The 14,757-nt window shown below is 45.8% G+C and overlaps 1 protein-coding gene across 1 annotated transcript in view; it reads right to left on the bottom strand.

The window, feature by feature from the left end:
- The window catches only part of LOC149971298 (uncharacterized), a 63,252-nt gene extending 48,860 nt beyond the window's left edge, over window positions 1–14,392 (bottom strand). The window contains exon 1 of the mRNA XM_090223885.1: window positions 14,299–14,392. The gene's annotated coding sequence lies outside the window, so the exon portion shown is untranslated. The remainder of the gene's footprint in view (window positions 1–14,298) is intronic.
- Between the last annotated feature and the right edge of the window lie 365 nt (window positions 14,393–14,757).

Below are 14,757 nucleotides of genomic sequence, written 5' to 3'. Positions count from 1 at the left end.
TAGCCTTGTTAAAATCCCCAGCTACAATGAATGCATCCTCAGGATATGTGGTTTCCAGTTTACATAGAGTCGAATGAAGTTCTTTCAGGGCTGTTGATGTGTCTGCTTGGGGGGGGAACATACACGACTGTGATTATGATCGAAGGGTTTTCTCTTGGTACATAATGCGGTCGGCATTTGATTGTGAGGAATTCTTAGTCAGGTGAACAAAAGGATGTCTCGTTAATCATAAGGTATACACCCCCGCCCTTCTTCTTACCAGAGAGATGCTTGTTTCTGTCGGCTCGATGCGTGAAGAAACCAGGTGTCTGTACCAACTCCAATAGTGTGTCTCGAGTGAGCCATGTTTCCGTGAAAAAAACTAACGTTAGTCTCTGATGTCTCTCTGGAGGGCAACCCTTGCTCGGATTCTGTCTACCTTGTTGTCAAGAGACTGGACATTGGTGAATAGTATGTTCAGGAGCAGTGCGCGATGTGCCCGTCTACGGAGCCTGACCAGAAGACCGCTTCGTCTGCCCCTTCTCTGCCCCTTCTCCCCCGTCGTTGTTTTTAGTCGCCGGCTGGGATCCGATCCATTGTTCTGGGTGGTGGGCCAAAACAGAGGATCCGCTTCGGGGAAGTCGTATTCCTGGTCGTAATGTTGGTGAGCTGACGTTGCTCTTATGTCCAGTAGTTCCTCTAGACTGTATGTAATAAAACCTAAGATGTCTTGGGGTAACATTGTAAGAAATAACACATAAAAAAACAAAATACTGCATAGATTCCAGAACAATTCAAGTACATATCCAGTACATAACGAGTACATATCCAGTACATAACGAGTACATATCCCGTACGTAACCAATACATAACCAGTACATGTCCAGTAAATATCCATGACACATGTGATCATGTATGACTGGGAGATTAATCAGGCAGACTTAATGGAGTCTGGAATTCCAGACAAACAGGTGGTGTTGGGTTCTCTGTCAACCAGGGTCCAACTGGGACCAGAAATCGGCCCTGGCATTTCTAACACAACAGACCTTTTTTTTTTTCTTTGTGGCCCCCATTATTAGCCAGATAATATAATTTTGCACAAAACAAAAACAGGTCAGACAGGCCCACTGGGCTAAAAATGGACCAGCCCATCTGGCATTTGCCCGAAATGCCAGATGCCCAGTCCGCCCATGCTGGCAACACAACAGCATGCTGGGCATTTTTTTGGCATGTCTGACATTTCAGAAGGGACTGTGTTAACCCTTTGTCTCTGACACAAAGCCATCCATCTGCTGAAATATTTATGAAGTTTGTGCGTGTGTGCGTGCGCGCGCGCGTGCATTGGTGGAAGAGAGGTGGTGGGGAAAGGTGTTTGTGTTCCCCATAAATAACTTGACTTTGAAAGGTCAAGCAGAATCCATCAGTTTGACAGCAGAGACTATCACACATGATTGTGATGTTTAGATGGGGTCTGGCTATAGATGACGTCCTACAATACCTGCACTGAGGAATCTCCTACAGGAGATTAGGTTTATCTTTTCAGTTTTTGTTCATTTTTAAATATGACTGAAGCAGAGACAGAAAACAGAGGTACTATACTGCCTGGCAAAGAGTATCAGCAGCTGCCAACACCTTCGGTCTGTGTTTGACCTTTACTGCCAGGATGGGGGTCTTTAGAGGAGGCTGCCCTGCGTGGCAGGAGCTGATGGAGCGCTGTCTTTAATGATGGGGCTGGGGCCGCTGTCTCTCTCGCCATTTAATTAGACAATTATGCACCCTACTGGGGGAGCGAGGCCATCTGGGGTCACCAGGGAGGGGGAAAGCGCTGGCTGCCATGGTGCCACCCTACCTGTCACATAGGTAACAGGTTTAAATCACGGGTGAGTCCCTCTAATGAGGGGAGAGGAGGCCCAGCTACCCACCTGGCCTATTGGGAGCCATTATGAGACCATCCTATTTCTATGCAGGTTTAGCTGTCTTTGTCTGTCTGGTGGTAATATTAATGTAATGAGGTGGGTATGAAACCAATCTGAAGGTATACTAACACCTGTAGTGTCATGTGGTTCTATGGATTTTTATGAAATTCATTATTACCCTTCAGAGATTGACAATAAAGGACATTTCTCCATAGAAGATTAGTCAACCTTTGGCCAGATAAACAAAGACTTGAGAGAGTGCCGTTTGACATGGAGACAAGACTGCATTCCACCAGTCCTCCATTTTCTCACCAGATAATTCTGCTTACAGATTCATTGTCATCTGGTAGACTACCCATGCGTGTCTCTGCCCATTTCTCACTGGTGCCAAAGCATGGGCCAAATTCTTCCACACTGCATTGCTTTACCCTCATGCCTGGAGTCCCCATAGCCATGAGAAGTAGGGGTGCTGATGGTGCTGCAGCACCCCCTAAAAAATCTGAACAATAAAACAAATATTTTTTCACAAAAGTAGTGAACTGGGCCTTTGCTAGTCCTGTGTTAGCAGACCAATATAGAAAGAAATCATATGCATCTCTGCTTTGGCAAAAAAAAAGGTTGTTGTATAATTTAGAACAGTATCTGGTAGGATTCAATAGTTGGCCATAAAGAACAAAACCTTGTACTCAAACATTTACAGCAAAAGGTGTAAAGTTATTGGCAAAGACCGCAAATATTTTTATTGATCAAACATGGAAAACAATCACTTTTTGTGTGGCATTAATTTACCATCCTTACAAAGCACTTAATGTAAATGTACATGACTGTATTGTACATATGCTGGTCATCTAGGTTTGTACCAGTAGACTTACCATCACCATGAAGAAAAACAATGTACAATACAGTAATTGAGTAAATTGAGACATCAAGCAGTTTGTGATGATGTGATTACGTGGCTCAGTTGGAAGAGCATGGTGCTTGCAACACTAAGATTGTGGGTTTGAATCCCATGGGGGACCAGAGTAAAAAGGTATGCACTCACTACTGTAAGTTGCTCTGGATAAGTGTGCTTACTGAAATATAAAAGGAATGTACAGACCACTTCAAATAGGAAACCGTTTCAAGAAACTGAATAATTTGTTCCACAAGTATTATCAGATTAATTGTTTGGTACAGATAATTATCAGACTCAAGGAACAAATGTTGGTTAACACTCAAATAGATTTAGTTTAAATTGTTTTACAAAAGTAGTGCACTGGGTCTTTACTAGTCCTGTATTAGTGAAACAATATAAACTTCTGTAGCGCTGCCCAACCTCCCTGTCGACGATCACAGCACCCCCAAACTACTTCCCGCGTCTATGGGAGTCCCTATGGGTGTGTACAGTACATGTTCACAAAGCAAGCCCAGAAGAACAGTACGTGAGAGATGTGCAGTTATACTGAGGCTGGAGGCTGAGACAGTACAGGTAGAAAATACAGCTGGCTTGATTCTCTTCCTCGTCTGAAGGCAACCATAACTCAAATAGATGAATTGTCTGAAATCTAGCAACTGATGAAACCAAATTAATTTCAGTGATATATGGAACCACTCTCTGACCAACATTTTGTGTGTGTCAGGATGACGAAATGCCCTCCATTTCCTGTGTCTGTCTGTCTCTTTTCTTTAGCCCTCGGGTGGTGAGGCAGGAGACTAGGTCCCTGTCCAACACAGATGCAGTGTGTGTCACATAGCCTGATCATAAACAGCTAAGACTAATGGACAGTGTCTAGCTATAAAGCACAATGTAAAATACCATTTTTGGACCACTGATGACACAGTAATGACCACTTAAATTTACATTTGTGAAATGACCCACGTCTGAGTGGCAATAATGGAAAAGTGTGTGTGTATGACTTTTTGTAACAAAACCTGATTCACAGGTAATGTCTAAATAAGTCCCCCATCAAATCCTGTAGGAGTAGGTGACTGTAGTGACGCCGTCACTCGCTCTACCTTTTTATATGGAGACATTATATTGGCTCTTGTTGGCTACCACTATAGTGTTAACATCCGTGGGGAAAATGTCCTGTTCTCCACATTCACCACCATGCAGCATCCTCCTTGTTGACCAGAAATCATCATCAAACTCCAATCTTTCCTGCACATATTCATATGAAATCCTGAAAATCCGCGACATGTCCCAGGGAAGCGGTTACCCAGCAGAGAGCTACATCATCTCTCACCACTGCCTGCCAGTGAGTGGCTATAGCTAGGGACATACACAGCACCAAGAGCACTGAATCATTCAATCACTCTGCATGAAAACACACTCATCCCCATGACTGGGGAGGGACGGAGGGAGAAACACATCCTGGTATATAGAACCCATCTATCCGTACTCCTCTTCCATTCTTAAGACTGACATCAGGGTGAAATGGGGACAGATCCACTTCAAGACTGAACACACATGTGGGCGATAACAGGGGAATCGACAGCATTTGATAGAGTCAGCTGCCGGAAAGGATACATATGTAAATAGACCCAGCAGTGGAGCATTATGGTGGCGGTGGAGGGGAAGAGGAGGCTTCAGTAGACTCCAGGTGGTTAACGTTTTTCTGCACAACACCGCAGAGATACAACAATTCATACCCCTTTCAGTTGCAGTACTGCTCTCTGACACACACTGATGTGCTGTTCACAGCTTACAGAGGCCAACCTTCAATAGCCCTCTCTGTAAGCATGCAGTGGAGATAGAGAGGAGAGGTAGAGGGGTGGTAGAGGGACTGATAATCTCCACCCGGCACAGCCAGAAGAGGACTGGCCACCCCACATAGCCTGGTTCCTCTCTAGGTTTCTTCCTAGGTTTTGGCCTTTCTAGGGAGTTTTTCCTAGCCACCGTGCTTCTTCACCTGCATTGCTTGCTGTTTGGGGTTTTAGGCTGGGTTTCTGTACAGCACTTTGAGATATCAGCTGATGTACGAAGGGCTATATATAAATAAATTTGATTGATTGATTGACTGATATAGTATATTGTCTAAAACTGCTCTCCAATTACATGTTTGAAAGTTCAATACAGTTGCAATTCCTTCTGTTTAAGGGGGAAGGTAGCCTAGAGGCAGGTAGCCTTGTCGTTAAGAGTGCTGGGCCAATAACCAAAAGGTTGCTTGTTTGAATCCCTGAGCCAACTAGGTGAAAAATCTGCCGACGTGCCCTTGAGCAAGGCACTTACTCCTAATTGCTCCTGTAAGTCACTCTGGATCAGAGCTTCTGCTAAATTACTGAACATCAGTTAGCTCAGGGGGTAATGTAAGCTCAGCTGCTTTGGAGCAGGACAGAAACCCTATAAACAAAGCTGAAAACTCATTTTCAAAAGCCTCAACAATGAATATGCCATGAAGCTCACATAGTGAACGATCTCTCTCTGATCCTGTTCAGTACAGAGTAAACACATCCCTGAGAGAAATGTCCCTGTTTCGGTTGGACCTGGCGTGTCCTGTCTGCAGACATTAAGGCAGAGAGTTCCTTTGTGGGCAGATGGTTGAAGTAAACAAGCGCAACAGGGAGAAAGCCTTGTCCCGTGTCCTTACCGAGAGCCTTGTCCCGTGTCCTTACCGAGAGACTTGTCCCGTGTCCTTACCGAGAGCCTTGTCCCGTGTCCTTACCGAGAGCCTTGTCCCATGTCCTTACAGTTAGCCTTGTCCCGTGTCCTTACAGAGAGCCTTGTCCCGTGTCCTTACAGAGAGCCTTGTCCCGTGTCCTTACAGAGAGCCTTGTCCCGTGTCCTTACAGAGAGCCCTGTCCCGTGTCCTTACAGAGAGCCCTGTCCCGTGTCCTTACAGAGAGCCCTGTCCCGTGTCCTTACAGTTAGCCCTGTCCCGTGTCCTTACAGTTAGCCCTGTCCCGTGTCCTTACAGAGAGCCTTGTCCCGTGTCCTTACAGAGAGCCGTGTCCATACAGAGAGCCTTGTTCCGTGTCCTTACAGAGAGCCTTGTCCCGTGTCCTTACAGAGAGCCTTGTCCCGTGTCCTTACAGTGAGCCTTGTCCCGTGTCCTTACAGTTAGCCCTGTCCCGTGTCCTTACAGTTAGCCCTTTCCCGTGTCCTTACAGTTAGCCCTGTCCCGTGTCCTTACAGAGAGCCTTGTCCCGTGTCCTTACAGAGAGCCGTGTCCATACAGAGAGCCTTGTTCCGTGTCCTTACAGAGAGCCTTGTCCCGTGTCCTTACAGAGAGCCTTGTCCCGTGTCCTTACAGTTAGCCTTGTTCCGTGTCCTTACAGTTAGCCTTGTCCCGTGTCCTTACAGTTAGCCTTGTCCCGTGTCCTTACAGTTAGCCTTGTCCCGTGTCCTTACAGTTAGCCTTGTCCCGTGTCCTTACAGAGAGCCTTGTCCCGTGTCCTTACAGAGAGCCTTGTCCCGTGTCCTTACAGAGAGCCTTGTCCCGTGTCCTTACAGAGAGCCTTGTCCCGTGTCCTTACAGAGAGCCTTGTCCCGTGTCCTTACAGAGAGCCTTGTCCCGTGTCCTTACAGAGAGCCTTGTCCCGTGTCCTTACAGAGAGCCGTGTCCATACAGAGAGCCTTGTCCCGTGTCCTTACAGTGAGCCTTGTCCCGTGTCCTTACCGAGAGCCTTGTCCCGTGTCCTTACAGAGAGCCTTGTCCCATGTCCTTACAGAGAGCCTTGTCCCGTGTCCTTACAGAGAGCCTTGTCCCGTGTCCTTACAGAGAGCCTTGTCCCGTGTCCTTACAGAGAGCCTTGTCCTTACAGAGAGCCTTGTCCCGTGTCCTTACAGAGAGCCTTGTCCCGTGTCCTTACAGAGAGCCTTGTCCCGTGTCCTTACAGTGAGCCTTGTCCCGTGTCCTTACAGTTAGCCTTGTCCCGTGTCCTTACAGTTAGCCTTGTCCCGTGTCCTTACAGTTAGCCTTGTCCCGTGTCCTTACAGTTAGCCTTGTCCCGTGTCCTTACAGAGAGCCTTGTCACGTGTCCTTACAGAGAGCCTTGTCCCGTGTCCTTACAGAGAGCCTTGTCCCGTGTCCTTACAGAGAGCCTTGTCCCGTGTCCTTACAGAGAGCCGTGTCCATACAGAGAGCCTTGTCCCGTGTCCTTACAGTGAGCCTTGTCCCGTGTGCTTACCGAGAGCCTTGTCCTGTGTCCTTACAGAGAGCCGTGTCCTGTGTCCTTACAGAGAGCCTTGTCCCGTGTCCTTACAGAGAGCCTTGTCCCGTGTCCTTACAGAGAGCCTTGTCCTTACAGAGAGCCTTGTCCCGTGTCCTTACAGAGAGCCTTGTCCCGTGTCCTTACAGAGAGCCGTGTCCTTACAGAGAGCCGTGTCCTTACAGAGAGCCGTGTCCTTACCGAGAGCCTTGTCCCGTGTCCTTACCGAGAGCCTTGTCCCGTGTCCTTACAGAGAGCCGTGTCCTTACAGAGAGCCGTGTCCTTACAGAGAGCCGTGTCCTTACAGAGAGCCGTGTCCTTACAGAGAGCCGTGTCCTTACAGAGAGCCTTTCTAATCCCAGTGGCTAGGAGCACCACTCTATTATTTGCTTGACATACAAAAGCCCAAAAGACAAACCACCACCAGTCCCATTGATAGGGAAGGCTGCAGGGCAAAATGACTGATGTTGAACCTAATTCAGTCAAATGGGCCCAACCAAAGATTTATTTAAACACACACACACACACACACACACACACACACACACACACACACACACACACACACACACACACACACAGCAGTAACCCATGGGATGGTTGGGTTATCATAGTGTTCAATAATCAACATCTAAATGGTTTTCATTGCACAATATCCTTTGTGGCATATAAGTTACTGCATCCATGAATATCAATTAGGGAAGGATATGAAAAAAACACAAATTCGCTTCTCTCAATGCTGCAGCACAATATCCTGGGCATTCACAGTAATTCATGAGGGGCTGAATTTAATCCAGTTTGAGCAAAACACCATATGCCAATCAGTGGTCACGTACCCTAGGCAGTCGGGCCTGGGAGCCCACCTCCACAGTGGGATATGCATTTGTGTGCATGTTTTCGACTCACGGCTCAAGGTCGTGGTTCTCTCTGGTTCTGCTCTGTTCTTCCCTGGCCTCGGAATTGGTGCTGTACACTGTTCTGCTCTGTCTGGCCTCAGTATTGGTGCAGTACACTGTTCTGCTATGTCTGTTCTCAGTATTGGTACAGTACACTGTTCTGCTCTGTCTGGCCTCAGTATTGATGCTGCACACTTTGTCTGTCTGGCCTCGGTATTGGTGCTGCACATTGTTTTGCTCTGTCTGGCCTCGGTATTGGTGCTGCACACTGTTCTGCTCTGTCTGGCCTCGGTATTGGTGCTGCACACTGTTCTGTTTTGTTTTACTCTGCTCTGGCCTCGGGGTTGGTGCTGCACACCATTCTGCTCTGGCTGGCCTCAGTATTGGTCCTGCACACTGTTCTGTTCTGGCCTCTATTGGTGCTGCACACTGTTCTGTTCTGCTCTGGCCTCAGTATTGATGCTGCACACTGTTCTGTTTTACTCTGTCTGGCCTCGGGATTGTTACTGAACCCTGTTTTGCTCTGCTCTGGCCTCAGTATTGGTTCTGCACACTGTGTTCTCAGACAGGGCCTTGCTGTCTCAGGTTTCTGTCCCCAATTCGCAAATGCTGCCCTCACCCTCAGGACCTCCCTGTCAACACATGGGGGAATGGGGGTAGAGAGGAATAAGAGAGCGAGAGCGAGAGAAATGCCTGCTCCTCTCATTTTCCCCATATACATCAGCTCAGAGGGCAGCCGGCCTCCCATCCCTTTCCATTCACTTCTTCACCATTGGCTGCAGGTGAAAGGAAAAAGGCAATTTCCCCTCAGCCACCTGAACACACTGCTCCATTCCTCATTGATAAAGTGTACTTTTAAAAGGTGTGGAAGCTAGGGCATTCATCATCAAGGACTCAGGGCTGGTCCGCTGCTCCCCTCTCTGCAGAACAGTAAAAGCTGGGAGATGCAAGCACCTCTGATGAATGGTTTTCTCCTTGTGCAGTTAAAGAGCTTGTGGCAGGGCTACTGTGTCAGGGAGGGCCAGTGGTGGGCACAGTGCCGACCTAATTGACTTACTGAGCACCGGGCAGTGTGCCCACCACCCACTGTAGACACAGAGCAGAAAGTCTCAGCCTGTCTGACTTTTATCTCTGAGATCCTCCATGCTGGGCATGCTAATGAAGACACCAGGGGTCTGTTCCAAGCCCAACCAGAACTTGAGCGCTCTGTCCCTCTCGCTCTCACACACACAGTTTAGAGAGTCATGGGATGTGAAAGAACAAAAACAAAATAAGCTGAGGTGTTAGGAAAGTTGTGGATCCAGAAGTGGATGCCTAGATTTAGAATGCAGAGGCCAAACTAGCATAGCTTTATTCTATCAATAATTCCTAGAAGCTGCAACAGGAATAACTCTACATGATCCCTGTCAAGGTAGCAATACCAAGCCAACGTGCTCTTTCTGTCCTTCTCTAGTTCTCTTTCAAATCAAATAACATTTTACTTACAAGCCCTTAACCAACAATGCAGTTAAGAGTTAACAAAATATTTACTAAATAAACTAAATTTATTTATTTTTAAAGTAATCAAAAAGTAACAATATGCATTTGCATAACAATAACAAGGCTATATACGTACAGGGGTAGTGGTACCGAGTCAATGTGCGGAGGGTACAAGTTAGTCCAGGTCATTTGTAAAGTGACTATGCATAGATAATAAACAGAGAGTACTTCAGAGAGATGGAGAGAAGATAAGAGAAGGGTCTGGAAGTATAGATGGATGATTATTCAGGCTCTCCCTCTTCCCATTGATCCCATCAGAGGAGTTATAAATATTCATACCAGGGCTGTTTTAGAACACTGTGAATATCAGACAGCAGAACAATAGACATATCTGGACATGTATTTTCTGTGGAGAACCTGCAGAGCTTCACTGCGGGAGGGGAGTATTGAGGGGCCCCAGCCCGTCTCAGTGTGTTAGAGTGAAGGGCACCTCAAGGGGACCAGATTCCAATGAGTCACTCAGTGGGTTGGCAGACAGCCGTGTAGTGAAAGTACTCCCGCATCACACCATGCAAACACACAACACAAGCTTATGTAAACATACGGTAGGTGAGTGCACACATACACACTGCATGAATACAAACTTGTACCAAAACACACAGATAAACATACATTGAACCGTACACAATAACAAAAAGGGAGAAAAATGAGACTTGCAACCACTCAAAATAAAATTGCAGTTATAATAATTCCAAAGTGTTTTAATAAACCTAGACTACCGGTCAAAAGTTGTAGAACACCTACTCATTAAAGGGATTTTCTTTATTTTGTACTATTTTCCACATTGGAGAAAACTAGTGAAGACATCAAAACTATGAAATAGTTGAGATGTCTTCACTAGTAATCATGTAGTCATATGTAATCATGTAGTAAGCTAAAAAGTGTTAAACAAATCAAAGCATATTTTATATTTGAGATTCTTCAAATAGCCACCCTTTGCCTTGATGACAGCTTTCCACACTATTGGCATTCTCTCAACCAGCTTCACCTGGAATGCTTTTCCAACATTCTTGAAGGAGTTCCCACATATGCTGAGCACTTGTTGGCTGATGTTCCTTTACTCTGCGGTCCGACTGTAAAGAACACAAGGGGAGACAGAGAACTGGTTTCAAATGCAGGGCGCAGCAGGTGTTTATTGTAAAGGACCATAGAAGGACCCCCCCCCCCCCCCCCCCCCAAAAAAAAAAAGTCAAAACTTTGTAGAGCCACCTTTTGCAGTAATTACAGCTGCAAGTCTCTTGGGGTGTCTCTATAAGCTTGGCACATATAGCCAATGGGATTTTTGCCCATTCTTCAAGGCTAAACAAGTTGGATGGGTTCCGCTGGTGTATAGCAATCTTTAAGTCATACCACAGATTCTCAATTGAATTGACTTCTGGGCTTTGACTCGGCCACTCCAAGACTTTTAAATGTTTCCCCTTAAACCACTCGAATGTTGCTTTAGCAGTATGGTTAGGGTAATTGTCCTGCTGGCAGGAGAACCTCCGTCCCAGTCTCAAATTTCTGGAAGACTGAAACAGGTTTCCCTCAAGGATTTCCCTGTATTTAGCGCCACCCATCATTCTTTCAATTCTGAGCAGTTAGCCAGTCCCTGCTGATGAAAAACAGCATGCGGATGCGGTTCTCGGGGTGATGAAAGGTGTTGTGTTTGCACCAGACACAGCATTTTCCTTGATGGCCAAAAGCTCAATATTAGTCTCATTTGACCAGAGTACCTTCTTCCATATGTTTGGGGAGTCTACCACATGACATTTGGTGAACACCAAACGGGTTTGCTTATTTGTTTCTTTAAGCAATGGCTTTTTTCTTGCCACACTTCCGTAAAGCCCAGCTTGGTGGAGTTTACAGCTTAAAGTGGTCCTAAGGACAGATACTCCAATCTCCGCTGTGGAGCTTATCTTTGGTCGCTTTGTTTCCTCTCAGATTAATTCCTTCCTTGCCTGGTCTGTGAGTTGGGTAGGTGGCCCTCTCTTGGCAGGTTTGTTGTGGTGCCATATTCTTTCCATTTTGTAATAATGGATTTAATTGTGCCCCGTGGGAGGATCAAATTTTCTGATATTTTCTTATAACCCAACCCTGATCTGTACTTCTCCACAACTTTGTCCCTGACCTGTTTGGAGAGCTCCTTGGTCTTCATGGTGCCACTTGCTTGGTGGTGCCACTTGCTTAATGGTGTTGCAGACTCTGGGGCCTTTCAGAACAGGTGTATATATACACTGAGATAATGTGACAGTTTCATGTGACACTTAGATTGCACACTGGTGGACTTTACTTAACTAATTATGTGACTTCTGAAGATAATTGGTTGCACCAGATCTTATTTAAGGGCTTCATGGCAAAGGGGGTGAATACATATGGGCGCACCACTTTTCAGTTTATTTTTAGAATTTTTTTAAACAAGTTACTTTAATATCACTTCACCAATTTGGATTGTTTTGCATATTTCCATTACATGAAATCCAAATAAAATCAATTTAAGCAGAGGGGGGATGAATACTATTGCACGACACTGTACACAGGGGGTCCAGAAGGACAACAGTACAGGCAGAGGAAAGGCTATAACGTAGTCTGGGAGATCAGGCAATAGGAAATCCGAAAGGCTAAAGTACAGGCAGGGAATAGGCAAAAGGTGTCGTTAGTGAGGCAGGCAAAAACTATCATACACAGGAGTAAATCACGGGAAAAACAGCTCTGAAGACGTGTGTCACAAAACAAGTAATACCTCACATTTATGGGGTGTAAAGAAATGAACTAAATAGTGTGTGATAATGACATACAGGTGTGTGAACAGGTGATTGGGATCTGGAGAGTGAGCTGTGTTCGGGGAATCTAGGTGTTTGAGAGTGTGAGCTGGAAAGTGGGCTGCGTTCAGGGGATCTACCTGTGATGGTGTGAGTTGAAAACAGATATTACACTGACTCATCCCAAACCATCTCAATTTGGTTGAGGTCCGGGGATTGGAGGCCAGGTCATCTGATGCAGCACTCCATCACTCTCCTTAGTAAAATAGCCCTTACACAGCCTGGAGGTGTGTTGGGTCATTGCCCTGTTGATAAATAATTGATAGTCCCACTAAGCCCAAACCAGAGGGGATGGCATATCGCTGCAGAATGCTGTGGTAGCCATGCTGGTTAAGTGCCTTGAATTCTAAATAAATAACAGATAGTGTCACCAGCAAAGCACCCCCACACCATCACACCTCCTCCATGCTTTAAGGTGGGAAATATACATGCAGAGATCCATTCACCCACAACGCATCTCACAAAGACACAGCGGTTGGAAAAACAATTTCCAATTTGAACTCCAGACTATGACACACCCACTTTTTCATCAGGACATCCTCTTGGAGAAAATAGCCACAGGCACAATTTGGTTACGCAACTCTTCTAATGTGGGGTCAGCCCGTTACGCCTTGATTAGATTGGAGTGGGATACAGATAACGTGGTATTCTCGTTAGCCGGCACAGTGACCAGGTCGCCACGGCTCATAGAACGAGTCACTGCACACGCAGAGATCACCTCTGGGAAACTCTGCGCACTCTCATCAGGAATCCCTACAAATGACAGCTTAGCGGAAACCACTAGAGATGGAAACATGACAGGCCATACACGCTCACCAGCCATACACGCTCACCAGCCAAGTTATATATAGGCAACAAAGGACGCACCCCCACAACAACCTCAACTTTCACCAGTCCGCAATCCAACATCAGTTTATGCAATGGAACTGACAGTGTTCAAACCTATTCCACTTATTAGAATACTAGTCCCCAAATCAGTCTCAGCAGAGAAGGGTAACAGACACCAACACAAATGATTCAGAGGCACCTGTGTCTCAGGATCTTCACTGGCACTGGGTCCTTACTTCCTAACATAGATACAAAACCCTCCGTAATGAAAGGTAAATAGTCTGGGTCAATATGGACTTACACATGTCCCTGTGCATGAGACAATGTGTTAGGAGTGAACTGATGTGGAACAGGCACAACTAATGCCGTAGGCTTAGATTTAACGTAAGCACAAGTACTGAATTTACCCCAAGCCCTGAGAACCGGACATTCGTTTTTCCAATGACCCAAACCTTGACAGTAGTGACACTCTTGACCAAAGTCAGCAGTATGAATGAAACTCTGCCCGTGAACCAAAGTATCTCGGTGAGCGAGGCCCAAATCTCTCCGAACGCCCCCACTCACTCTGAATACGGGGCTCTGCAAAGACACTTGTGAGTCAAAACATACTTGTCCGCCAAAACTACAGCGACAGTCTTTACTTTTCGTTCATGTACGTGTCTATATGATCAGGGATTGTGTCCTTAAATTGCTCTAGTATAATCAGATTACACAGCCCTTGGAAAGTCATAACCTCAGAGGGGGAACACCAGCGATTAAACCGAAGAGAATTATCACGCAAACTCAACATGAGTCTGTTTAGCATCCCTTTTTAAAGTTCTAAATTGTTGGCGGTAAGACTACTGGAACTAACCGATGGAGCGACCATTGTAACGTTACAGGGAGACAGCGACTCCTCAGCAGACGCTGCCCCAGTGGTAACTTCAAGAATACCTCTCCATCAGATTAACCTTCAATATTAACCTAATAGAATTTTAGACATTTCACTCATTTCAACCTTGTAGTGTTCAGCAACCTTCAACAGTTGTTCTTTAGTACATAATTCTAACAGTTCCTCTGATGGAAAGCGAATGAACTCAGCTACGCAAGACACCATAGCCACAAGAAAATACGAAATAAAAATCTCACTCTTCCCCTCTGCTGAGCACACCAGACCAAACACTACCCTACCCAAATCTCCCACTGAGGTACACAGTCGATTGTACTCACCTCCTCGGACCAATGTCCCAACAGCAAGTAGAGCAAGAGTCTCCAGCCAGGGCAGGGGCCTGGGATCTAACAAATGTACTTTCTCCAACACAGCACACAAACTACCTACCGCAGCAGAAAGTTTACCAAACAAACAAAGGCAACCTGTACTGGGCACAAAACATTACAACTCAAACAAGCTGATGCAAACAAAACAACTACAGAGTTTAACATTAACTCCACTTTTTCTCCCAAACACAACACATATACTAGTAAACCAAACACTAGTATTAGTGCTTCATAATGAAACAAAGTGCTATACACCAAAATGTCTAGGAACCAACCTTATCCTGGATGAGCCCCCACTTGTCACGAACAGGCTCAAAGTCTGTAACAAAAAGGGAGACAATGTGTAGATAAGGAATAACAAAATATATTTAACTAAAGTAAACTAAATAAAATTAACAAGGGTGTGTGTAA

This window comes from Oncorhynchus mykiss, chromosome 27 (genome assembly GCF_057628025.1).
Source record: "Oncorhynchus mykiss isolate SJ-2025 chromosome 27, ASM5762802v1, whole genome shotgun sequence".
NCBI classification, from domain to species: domain Eukaryota; kingdom Metazoa; phylum Chordata; class Actinopteri; order Salmoniformes; family Salmonidae; genus Oncorhynchus; species Oncorhynchus mykiss.
This window is presented reverse-complemented; position numbering and strand designations above follow the sequence as displayed.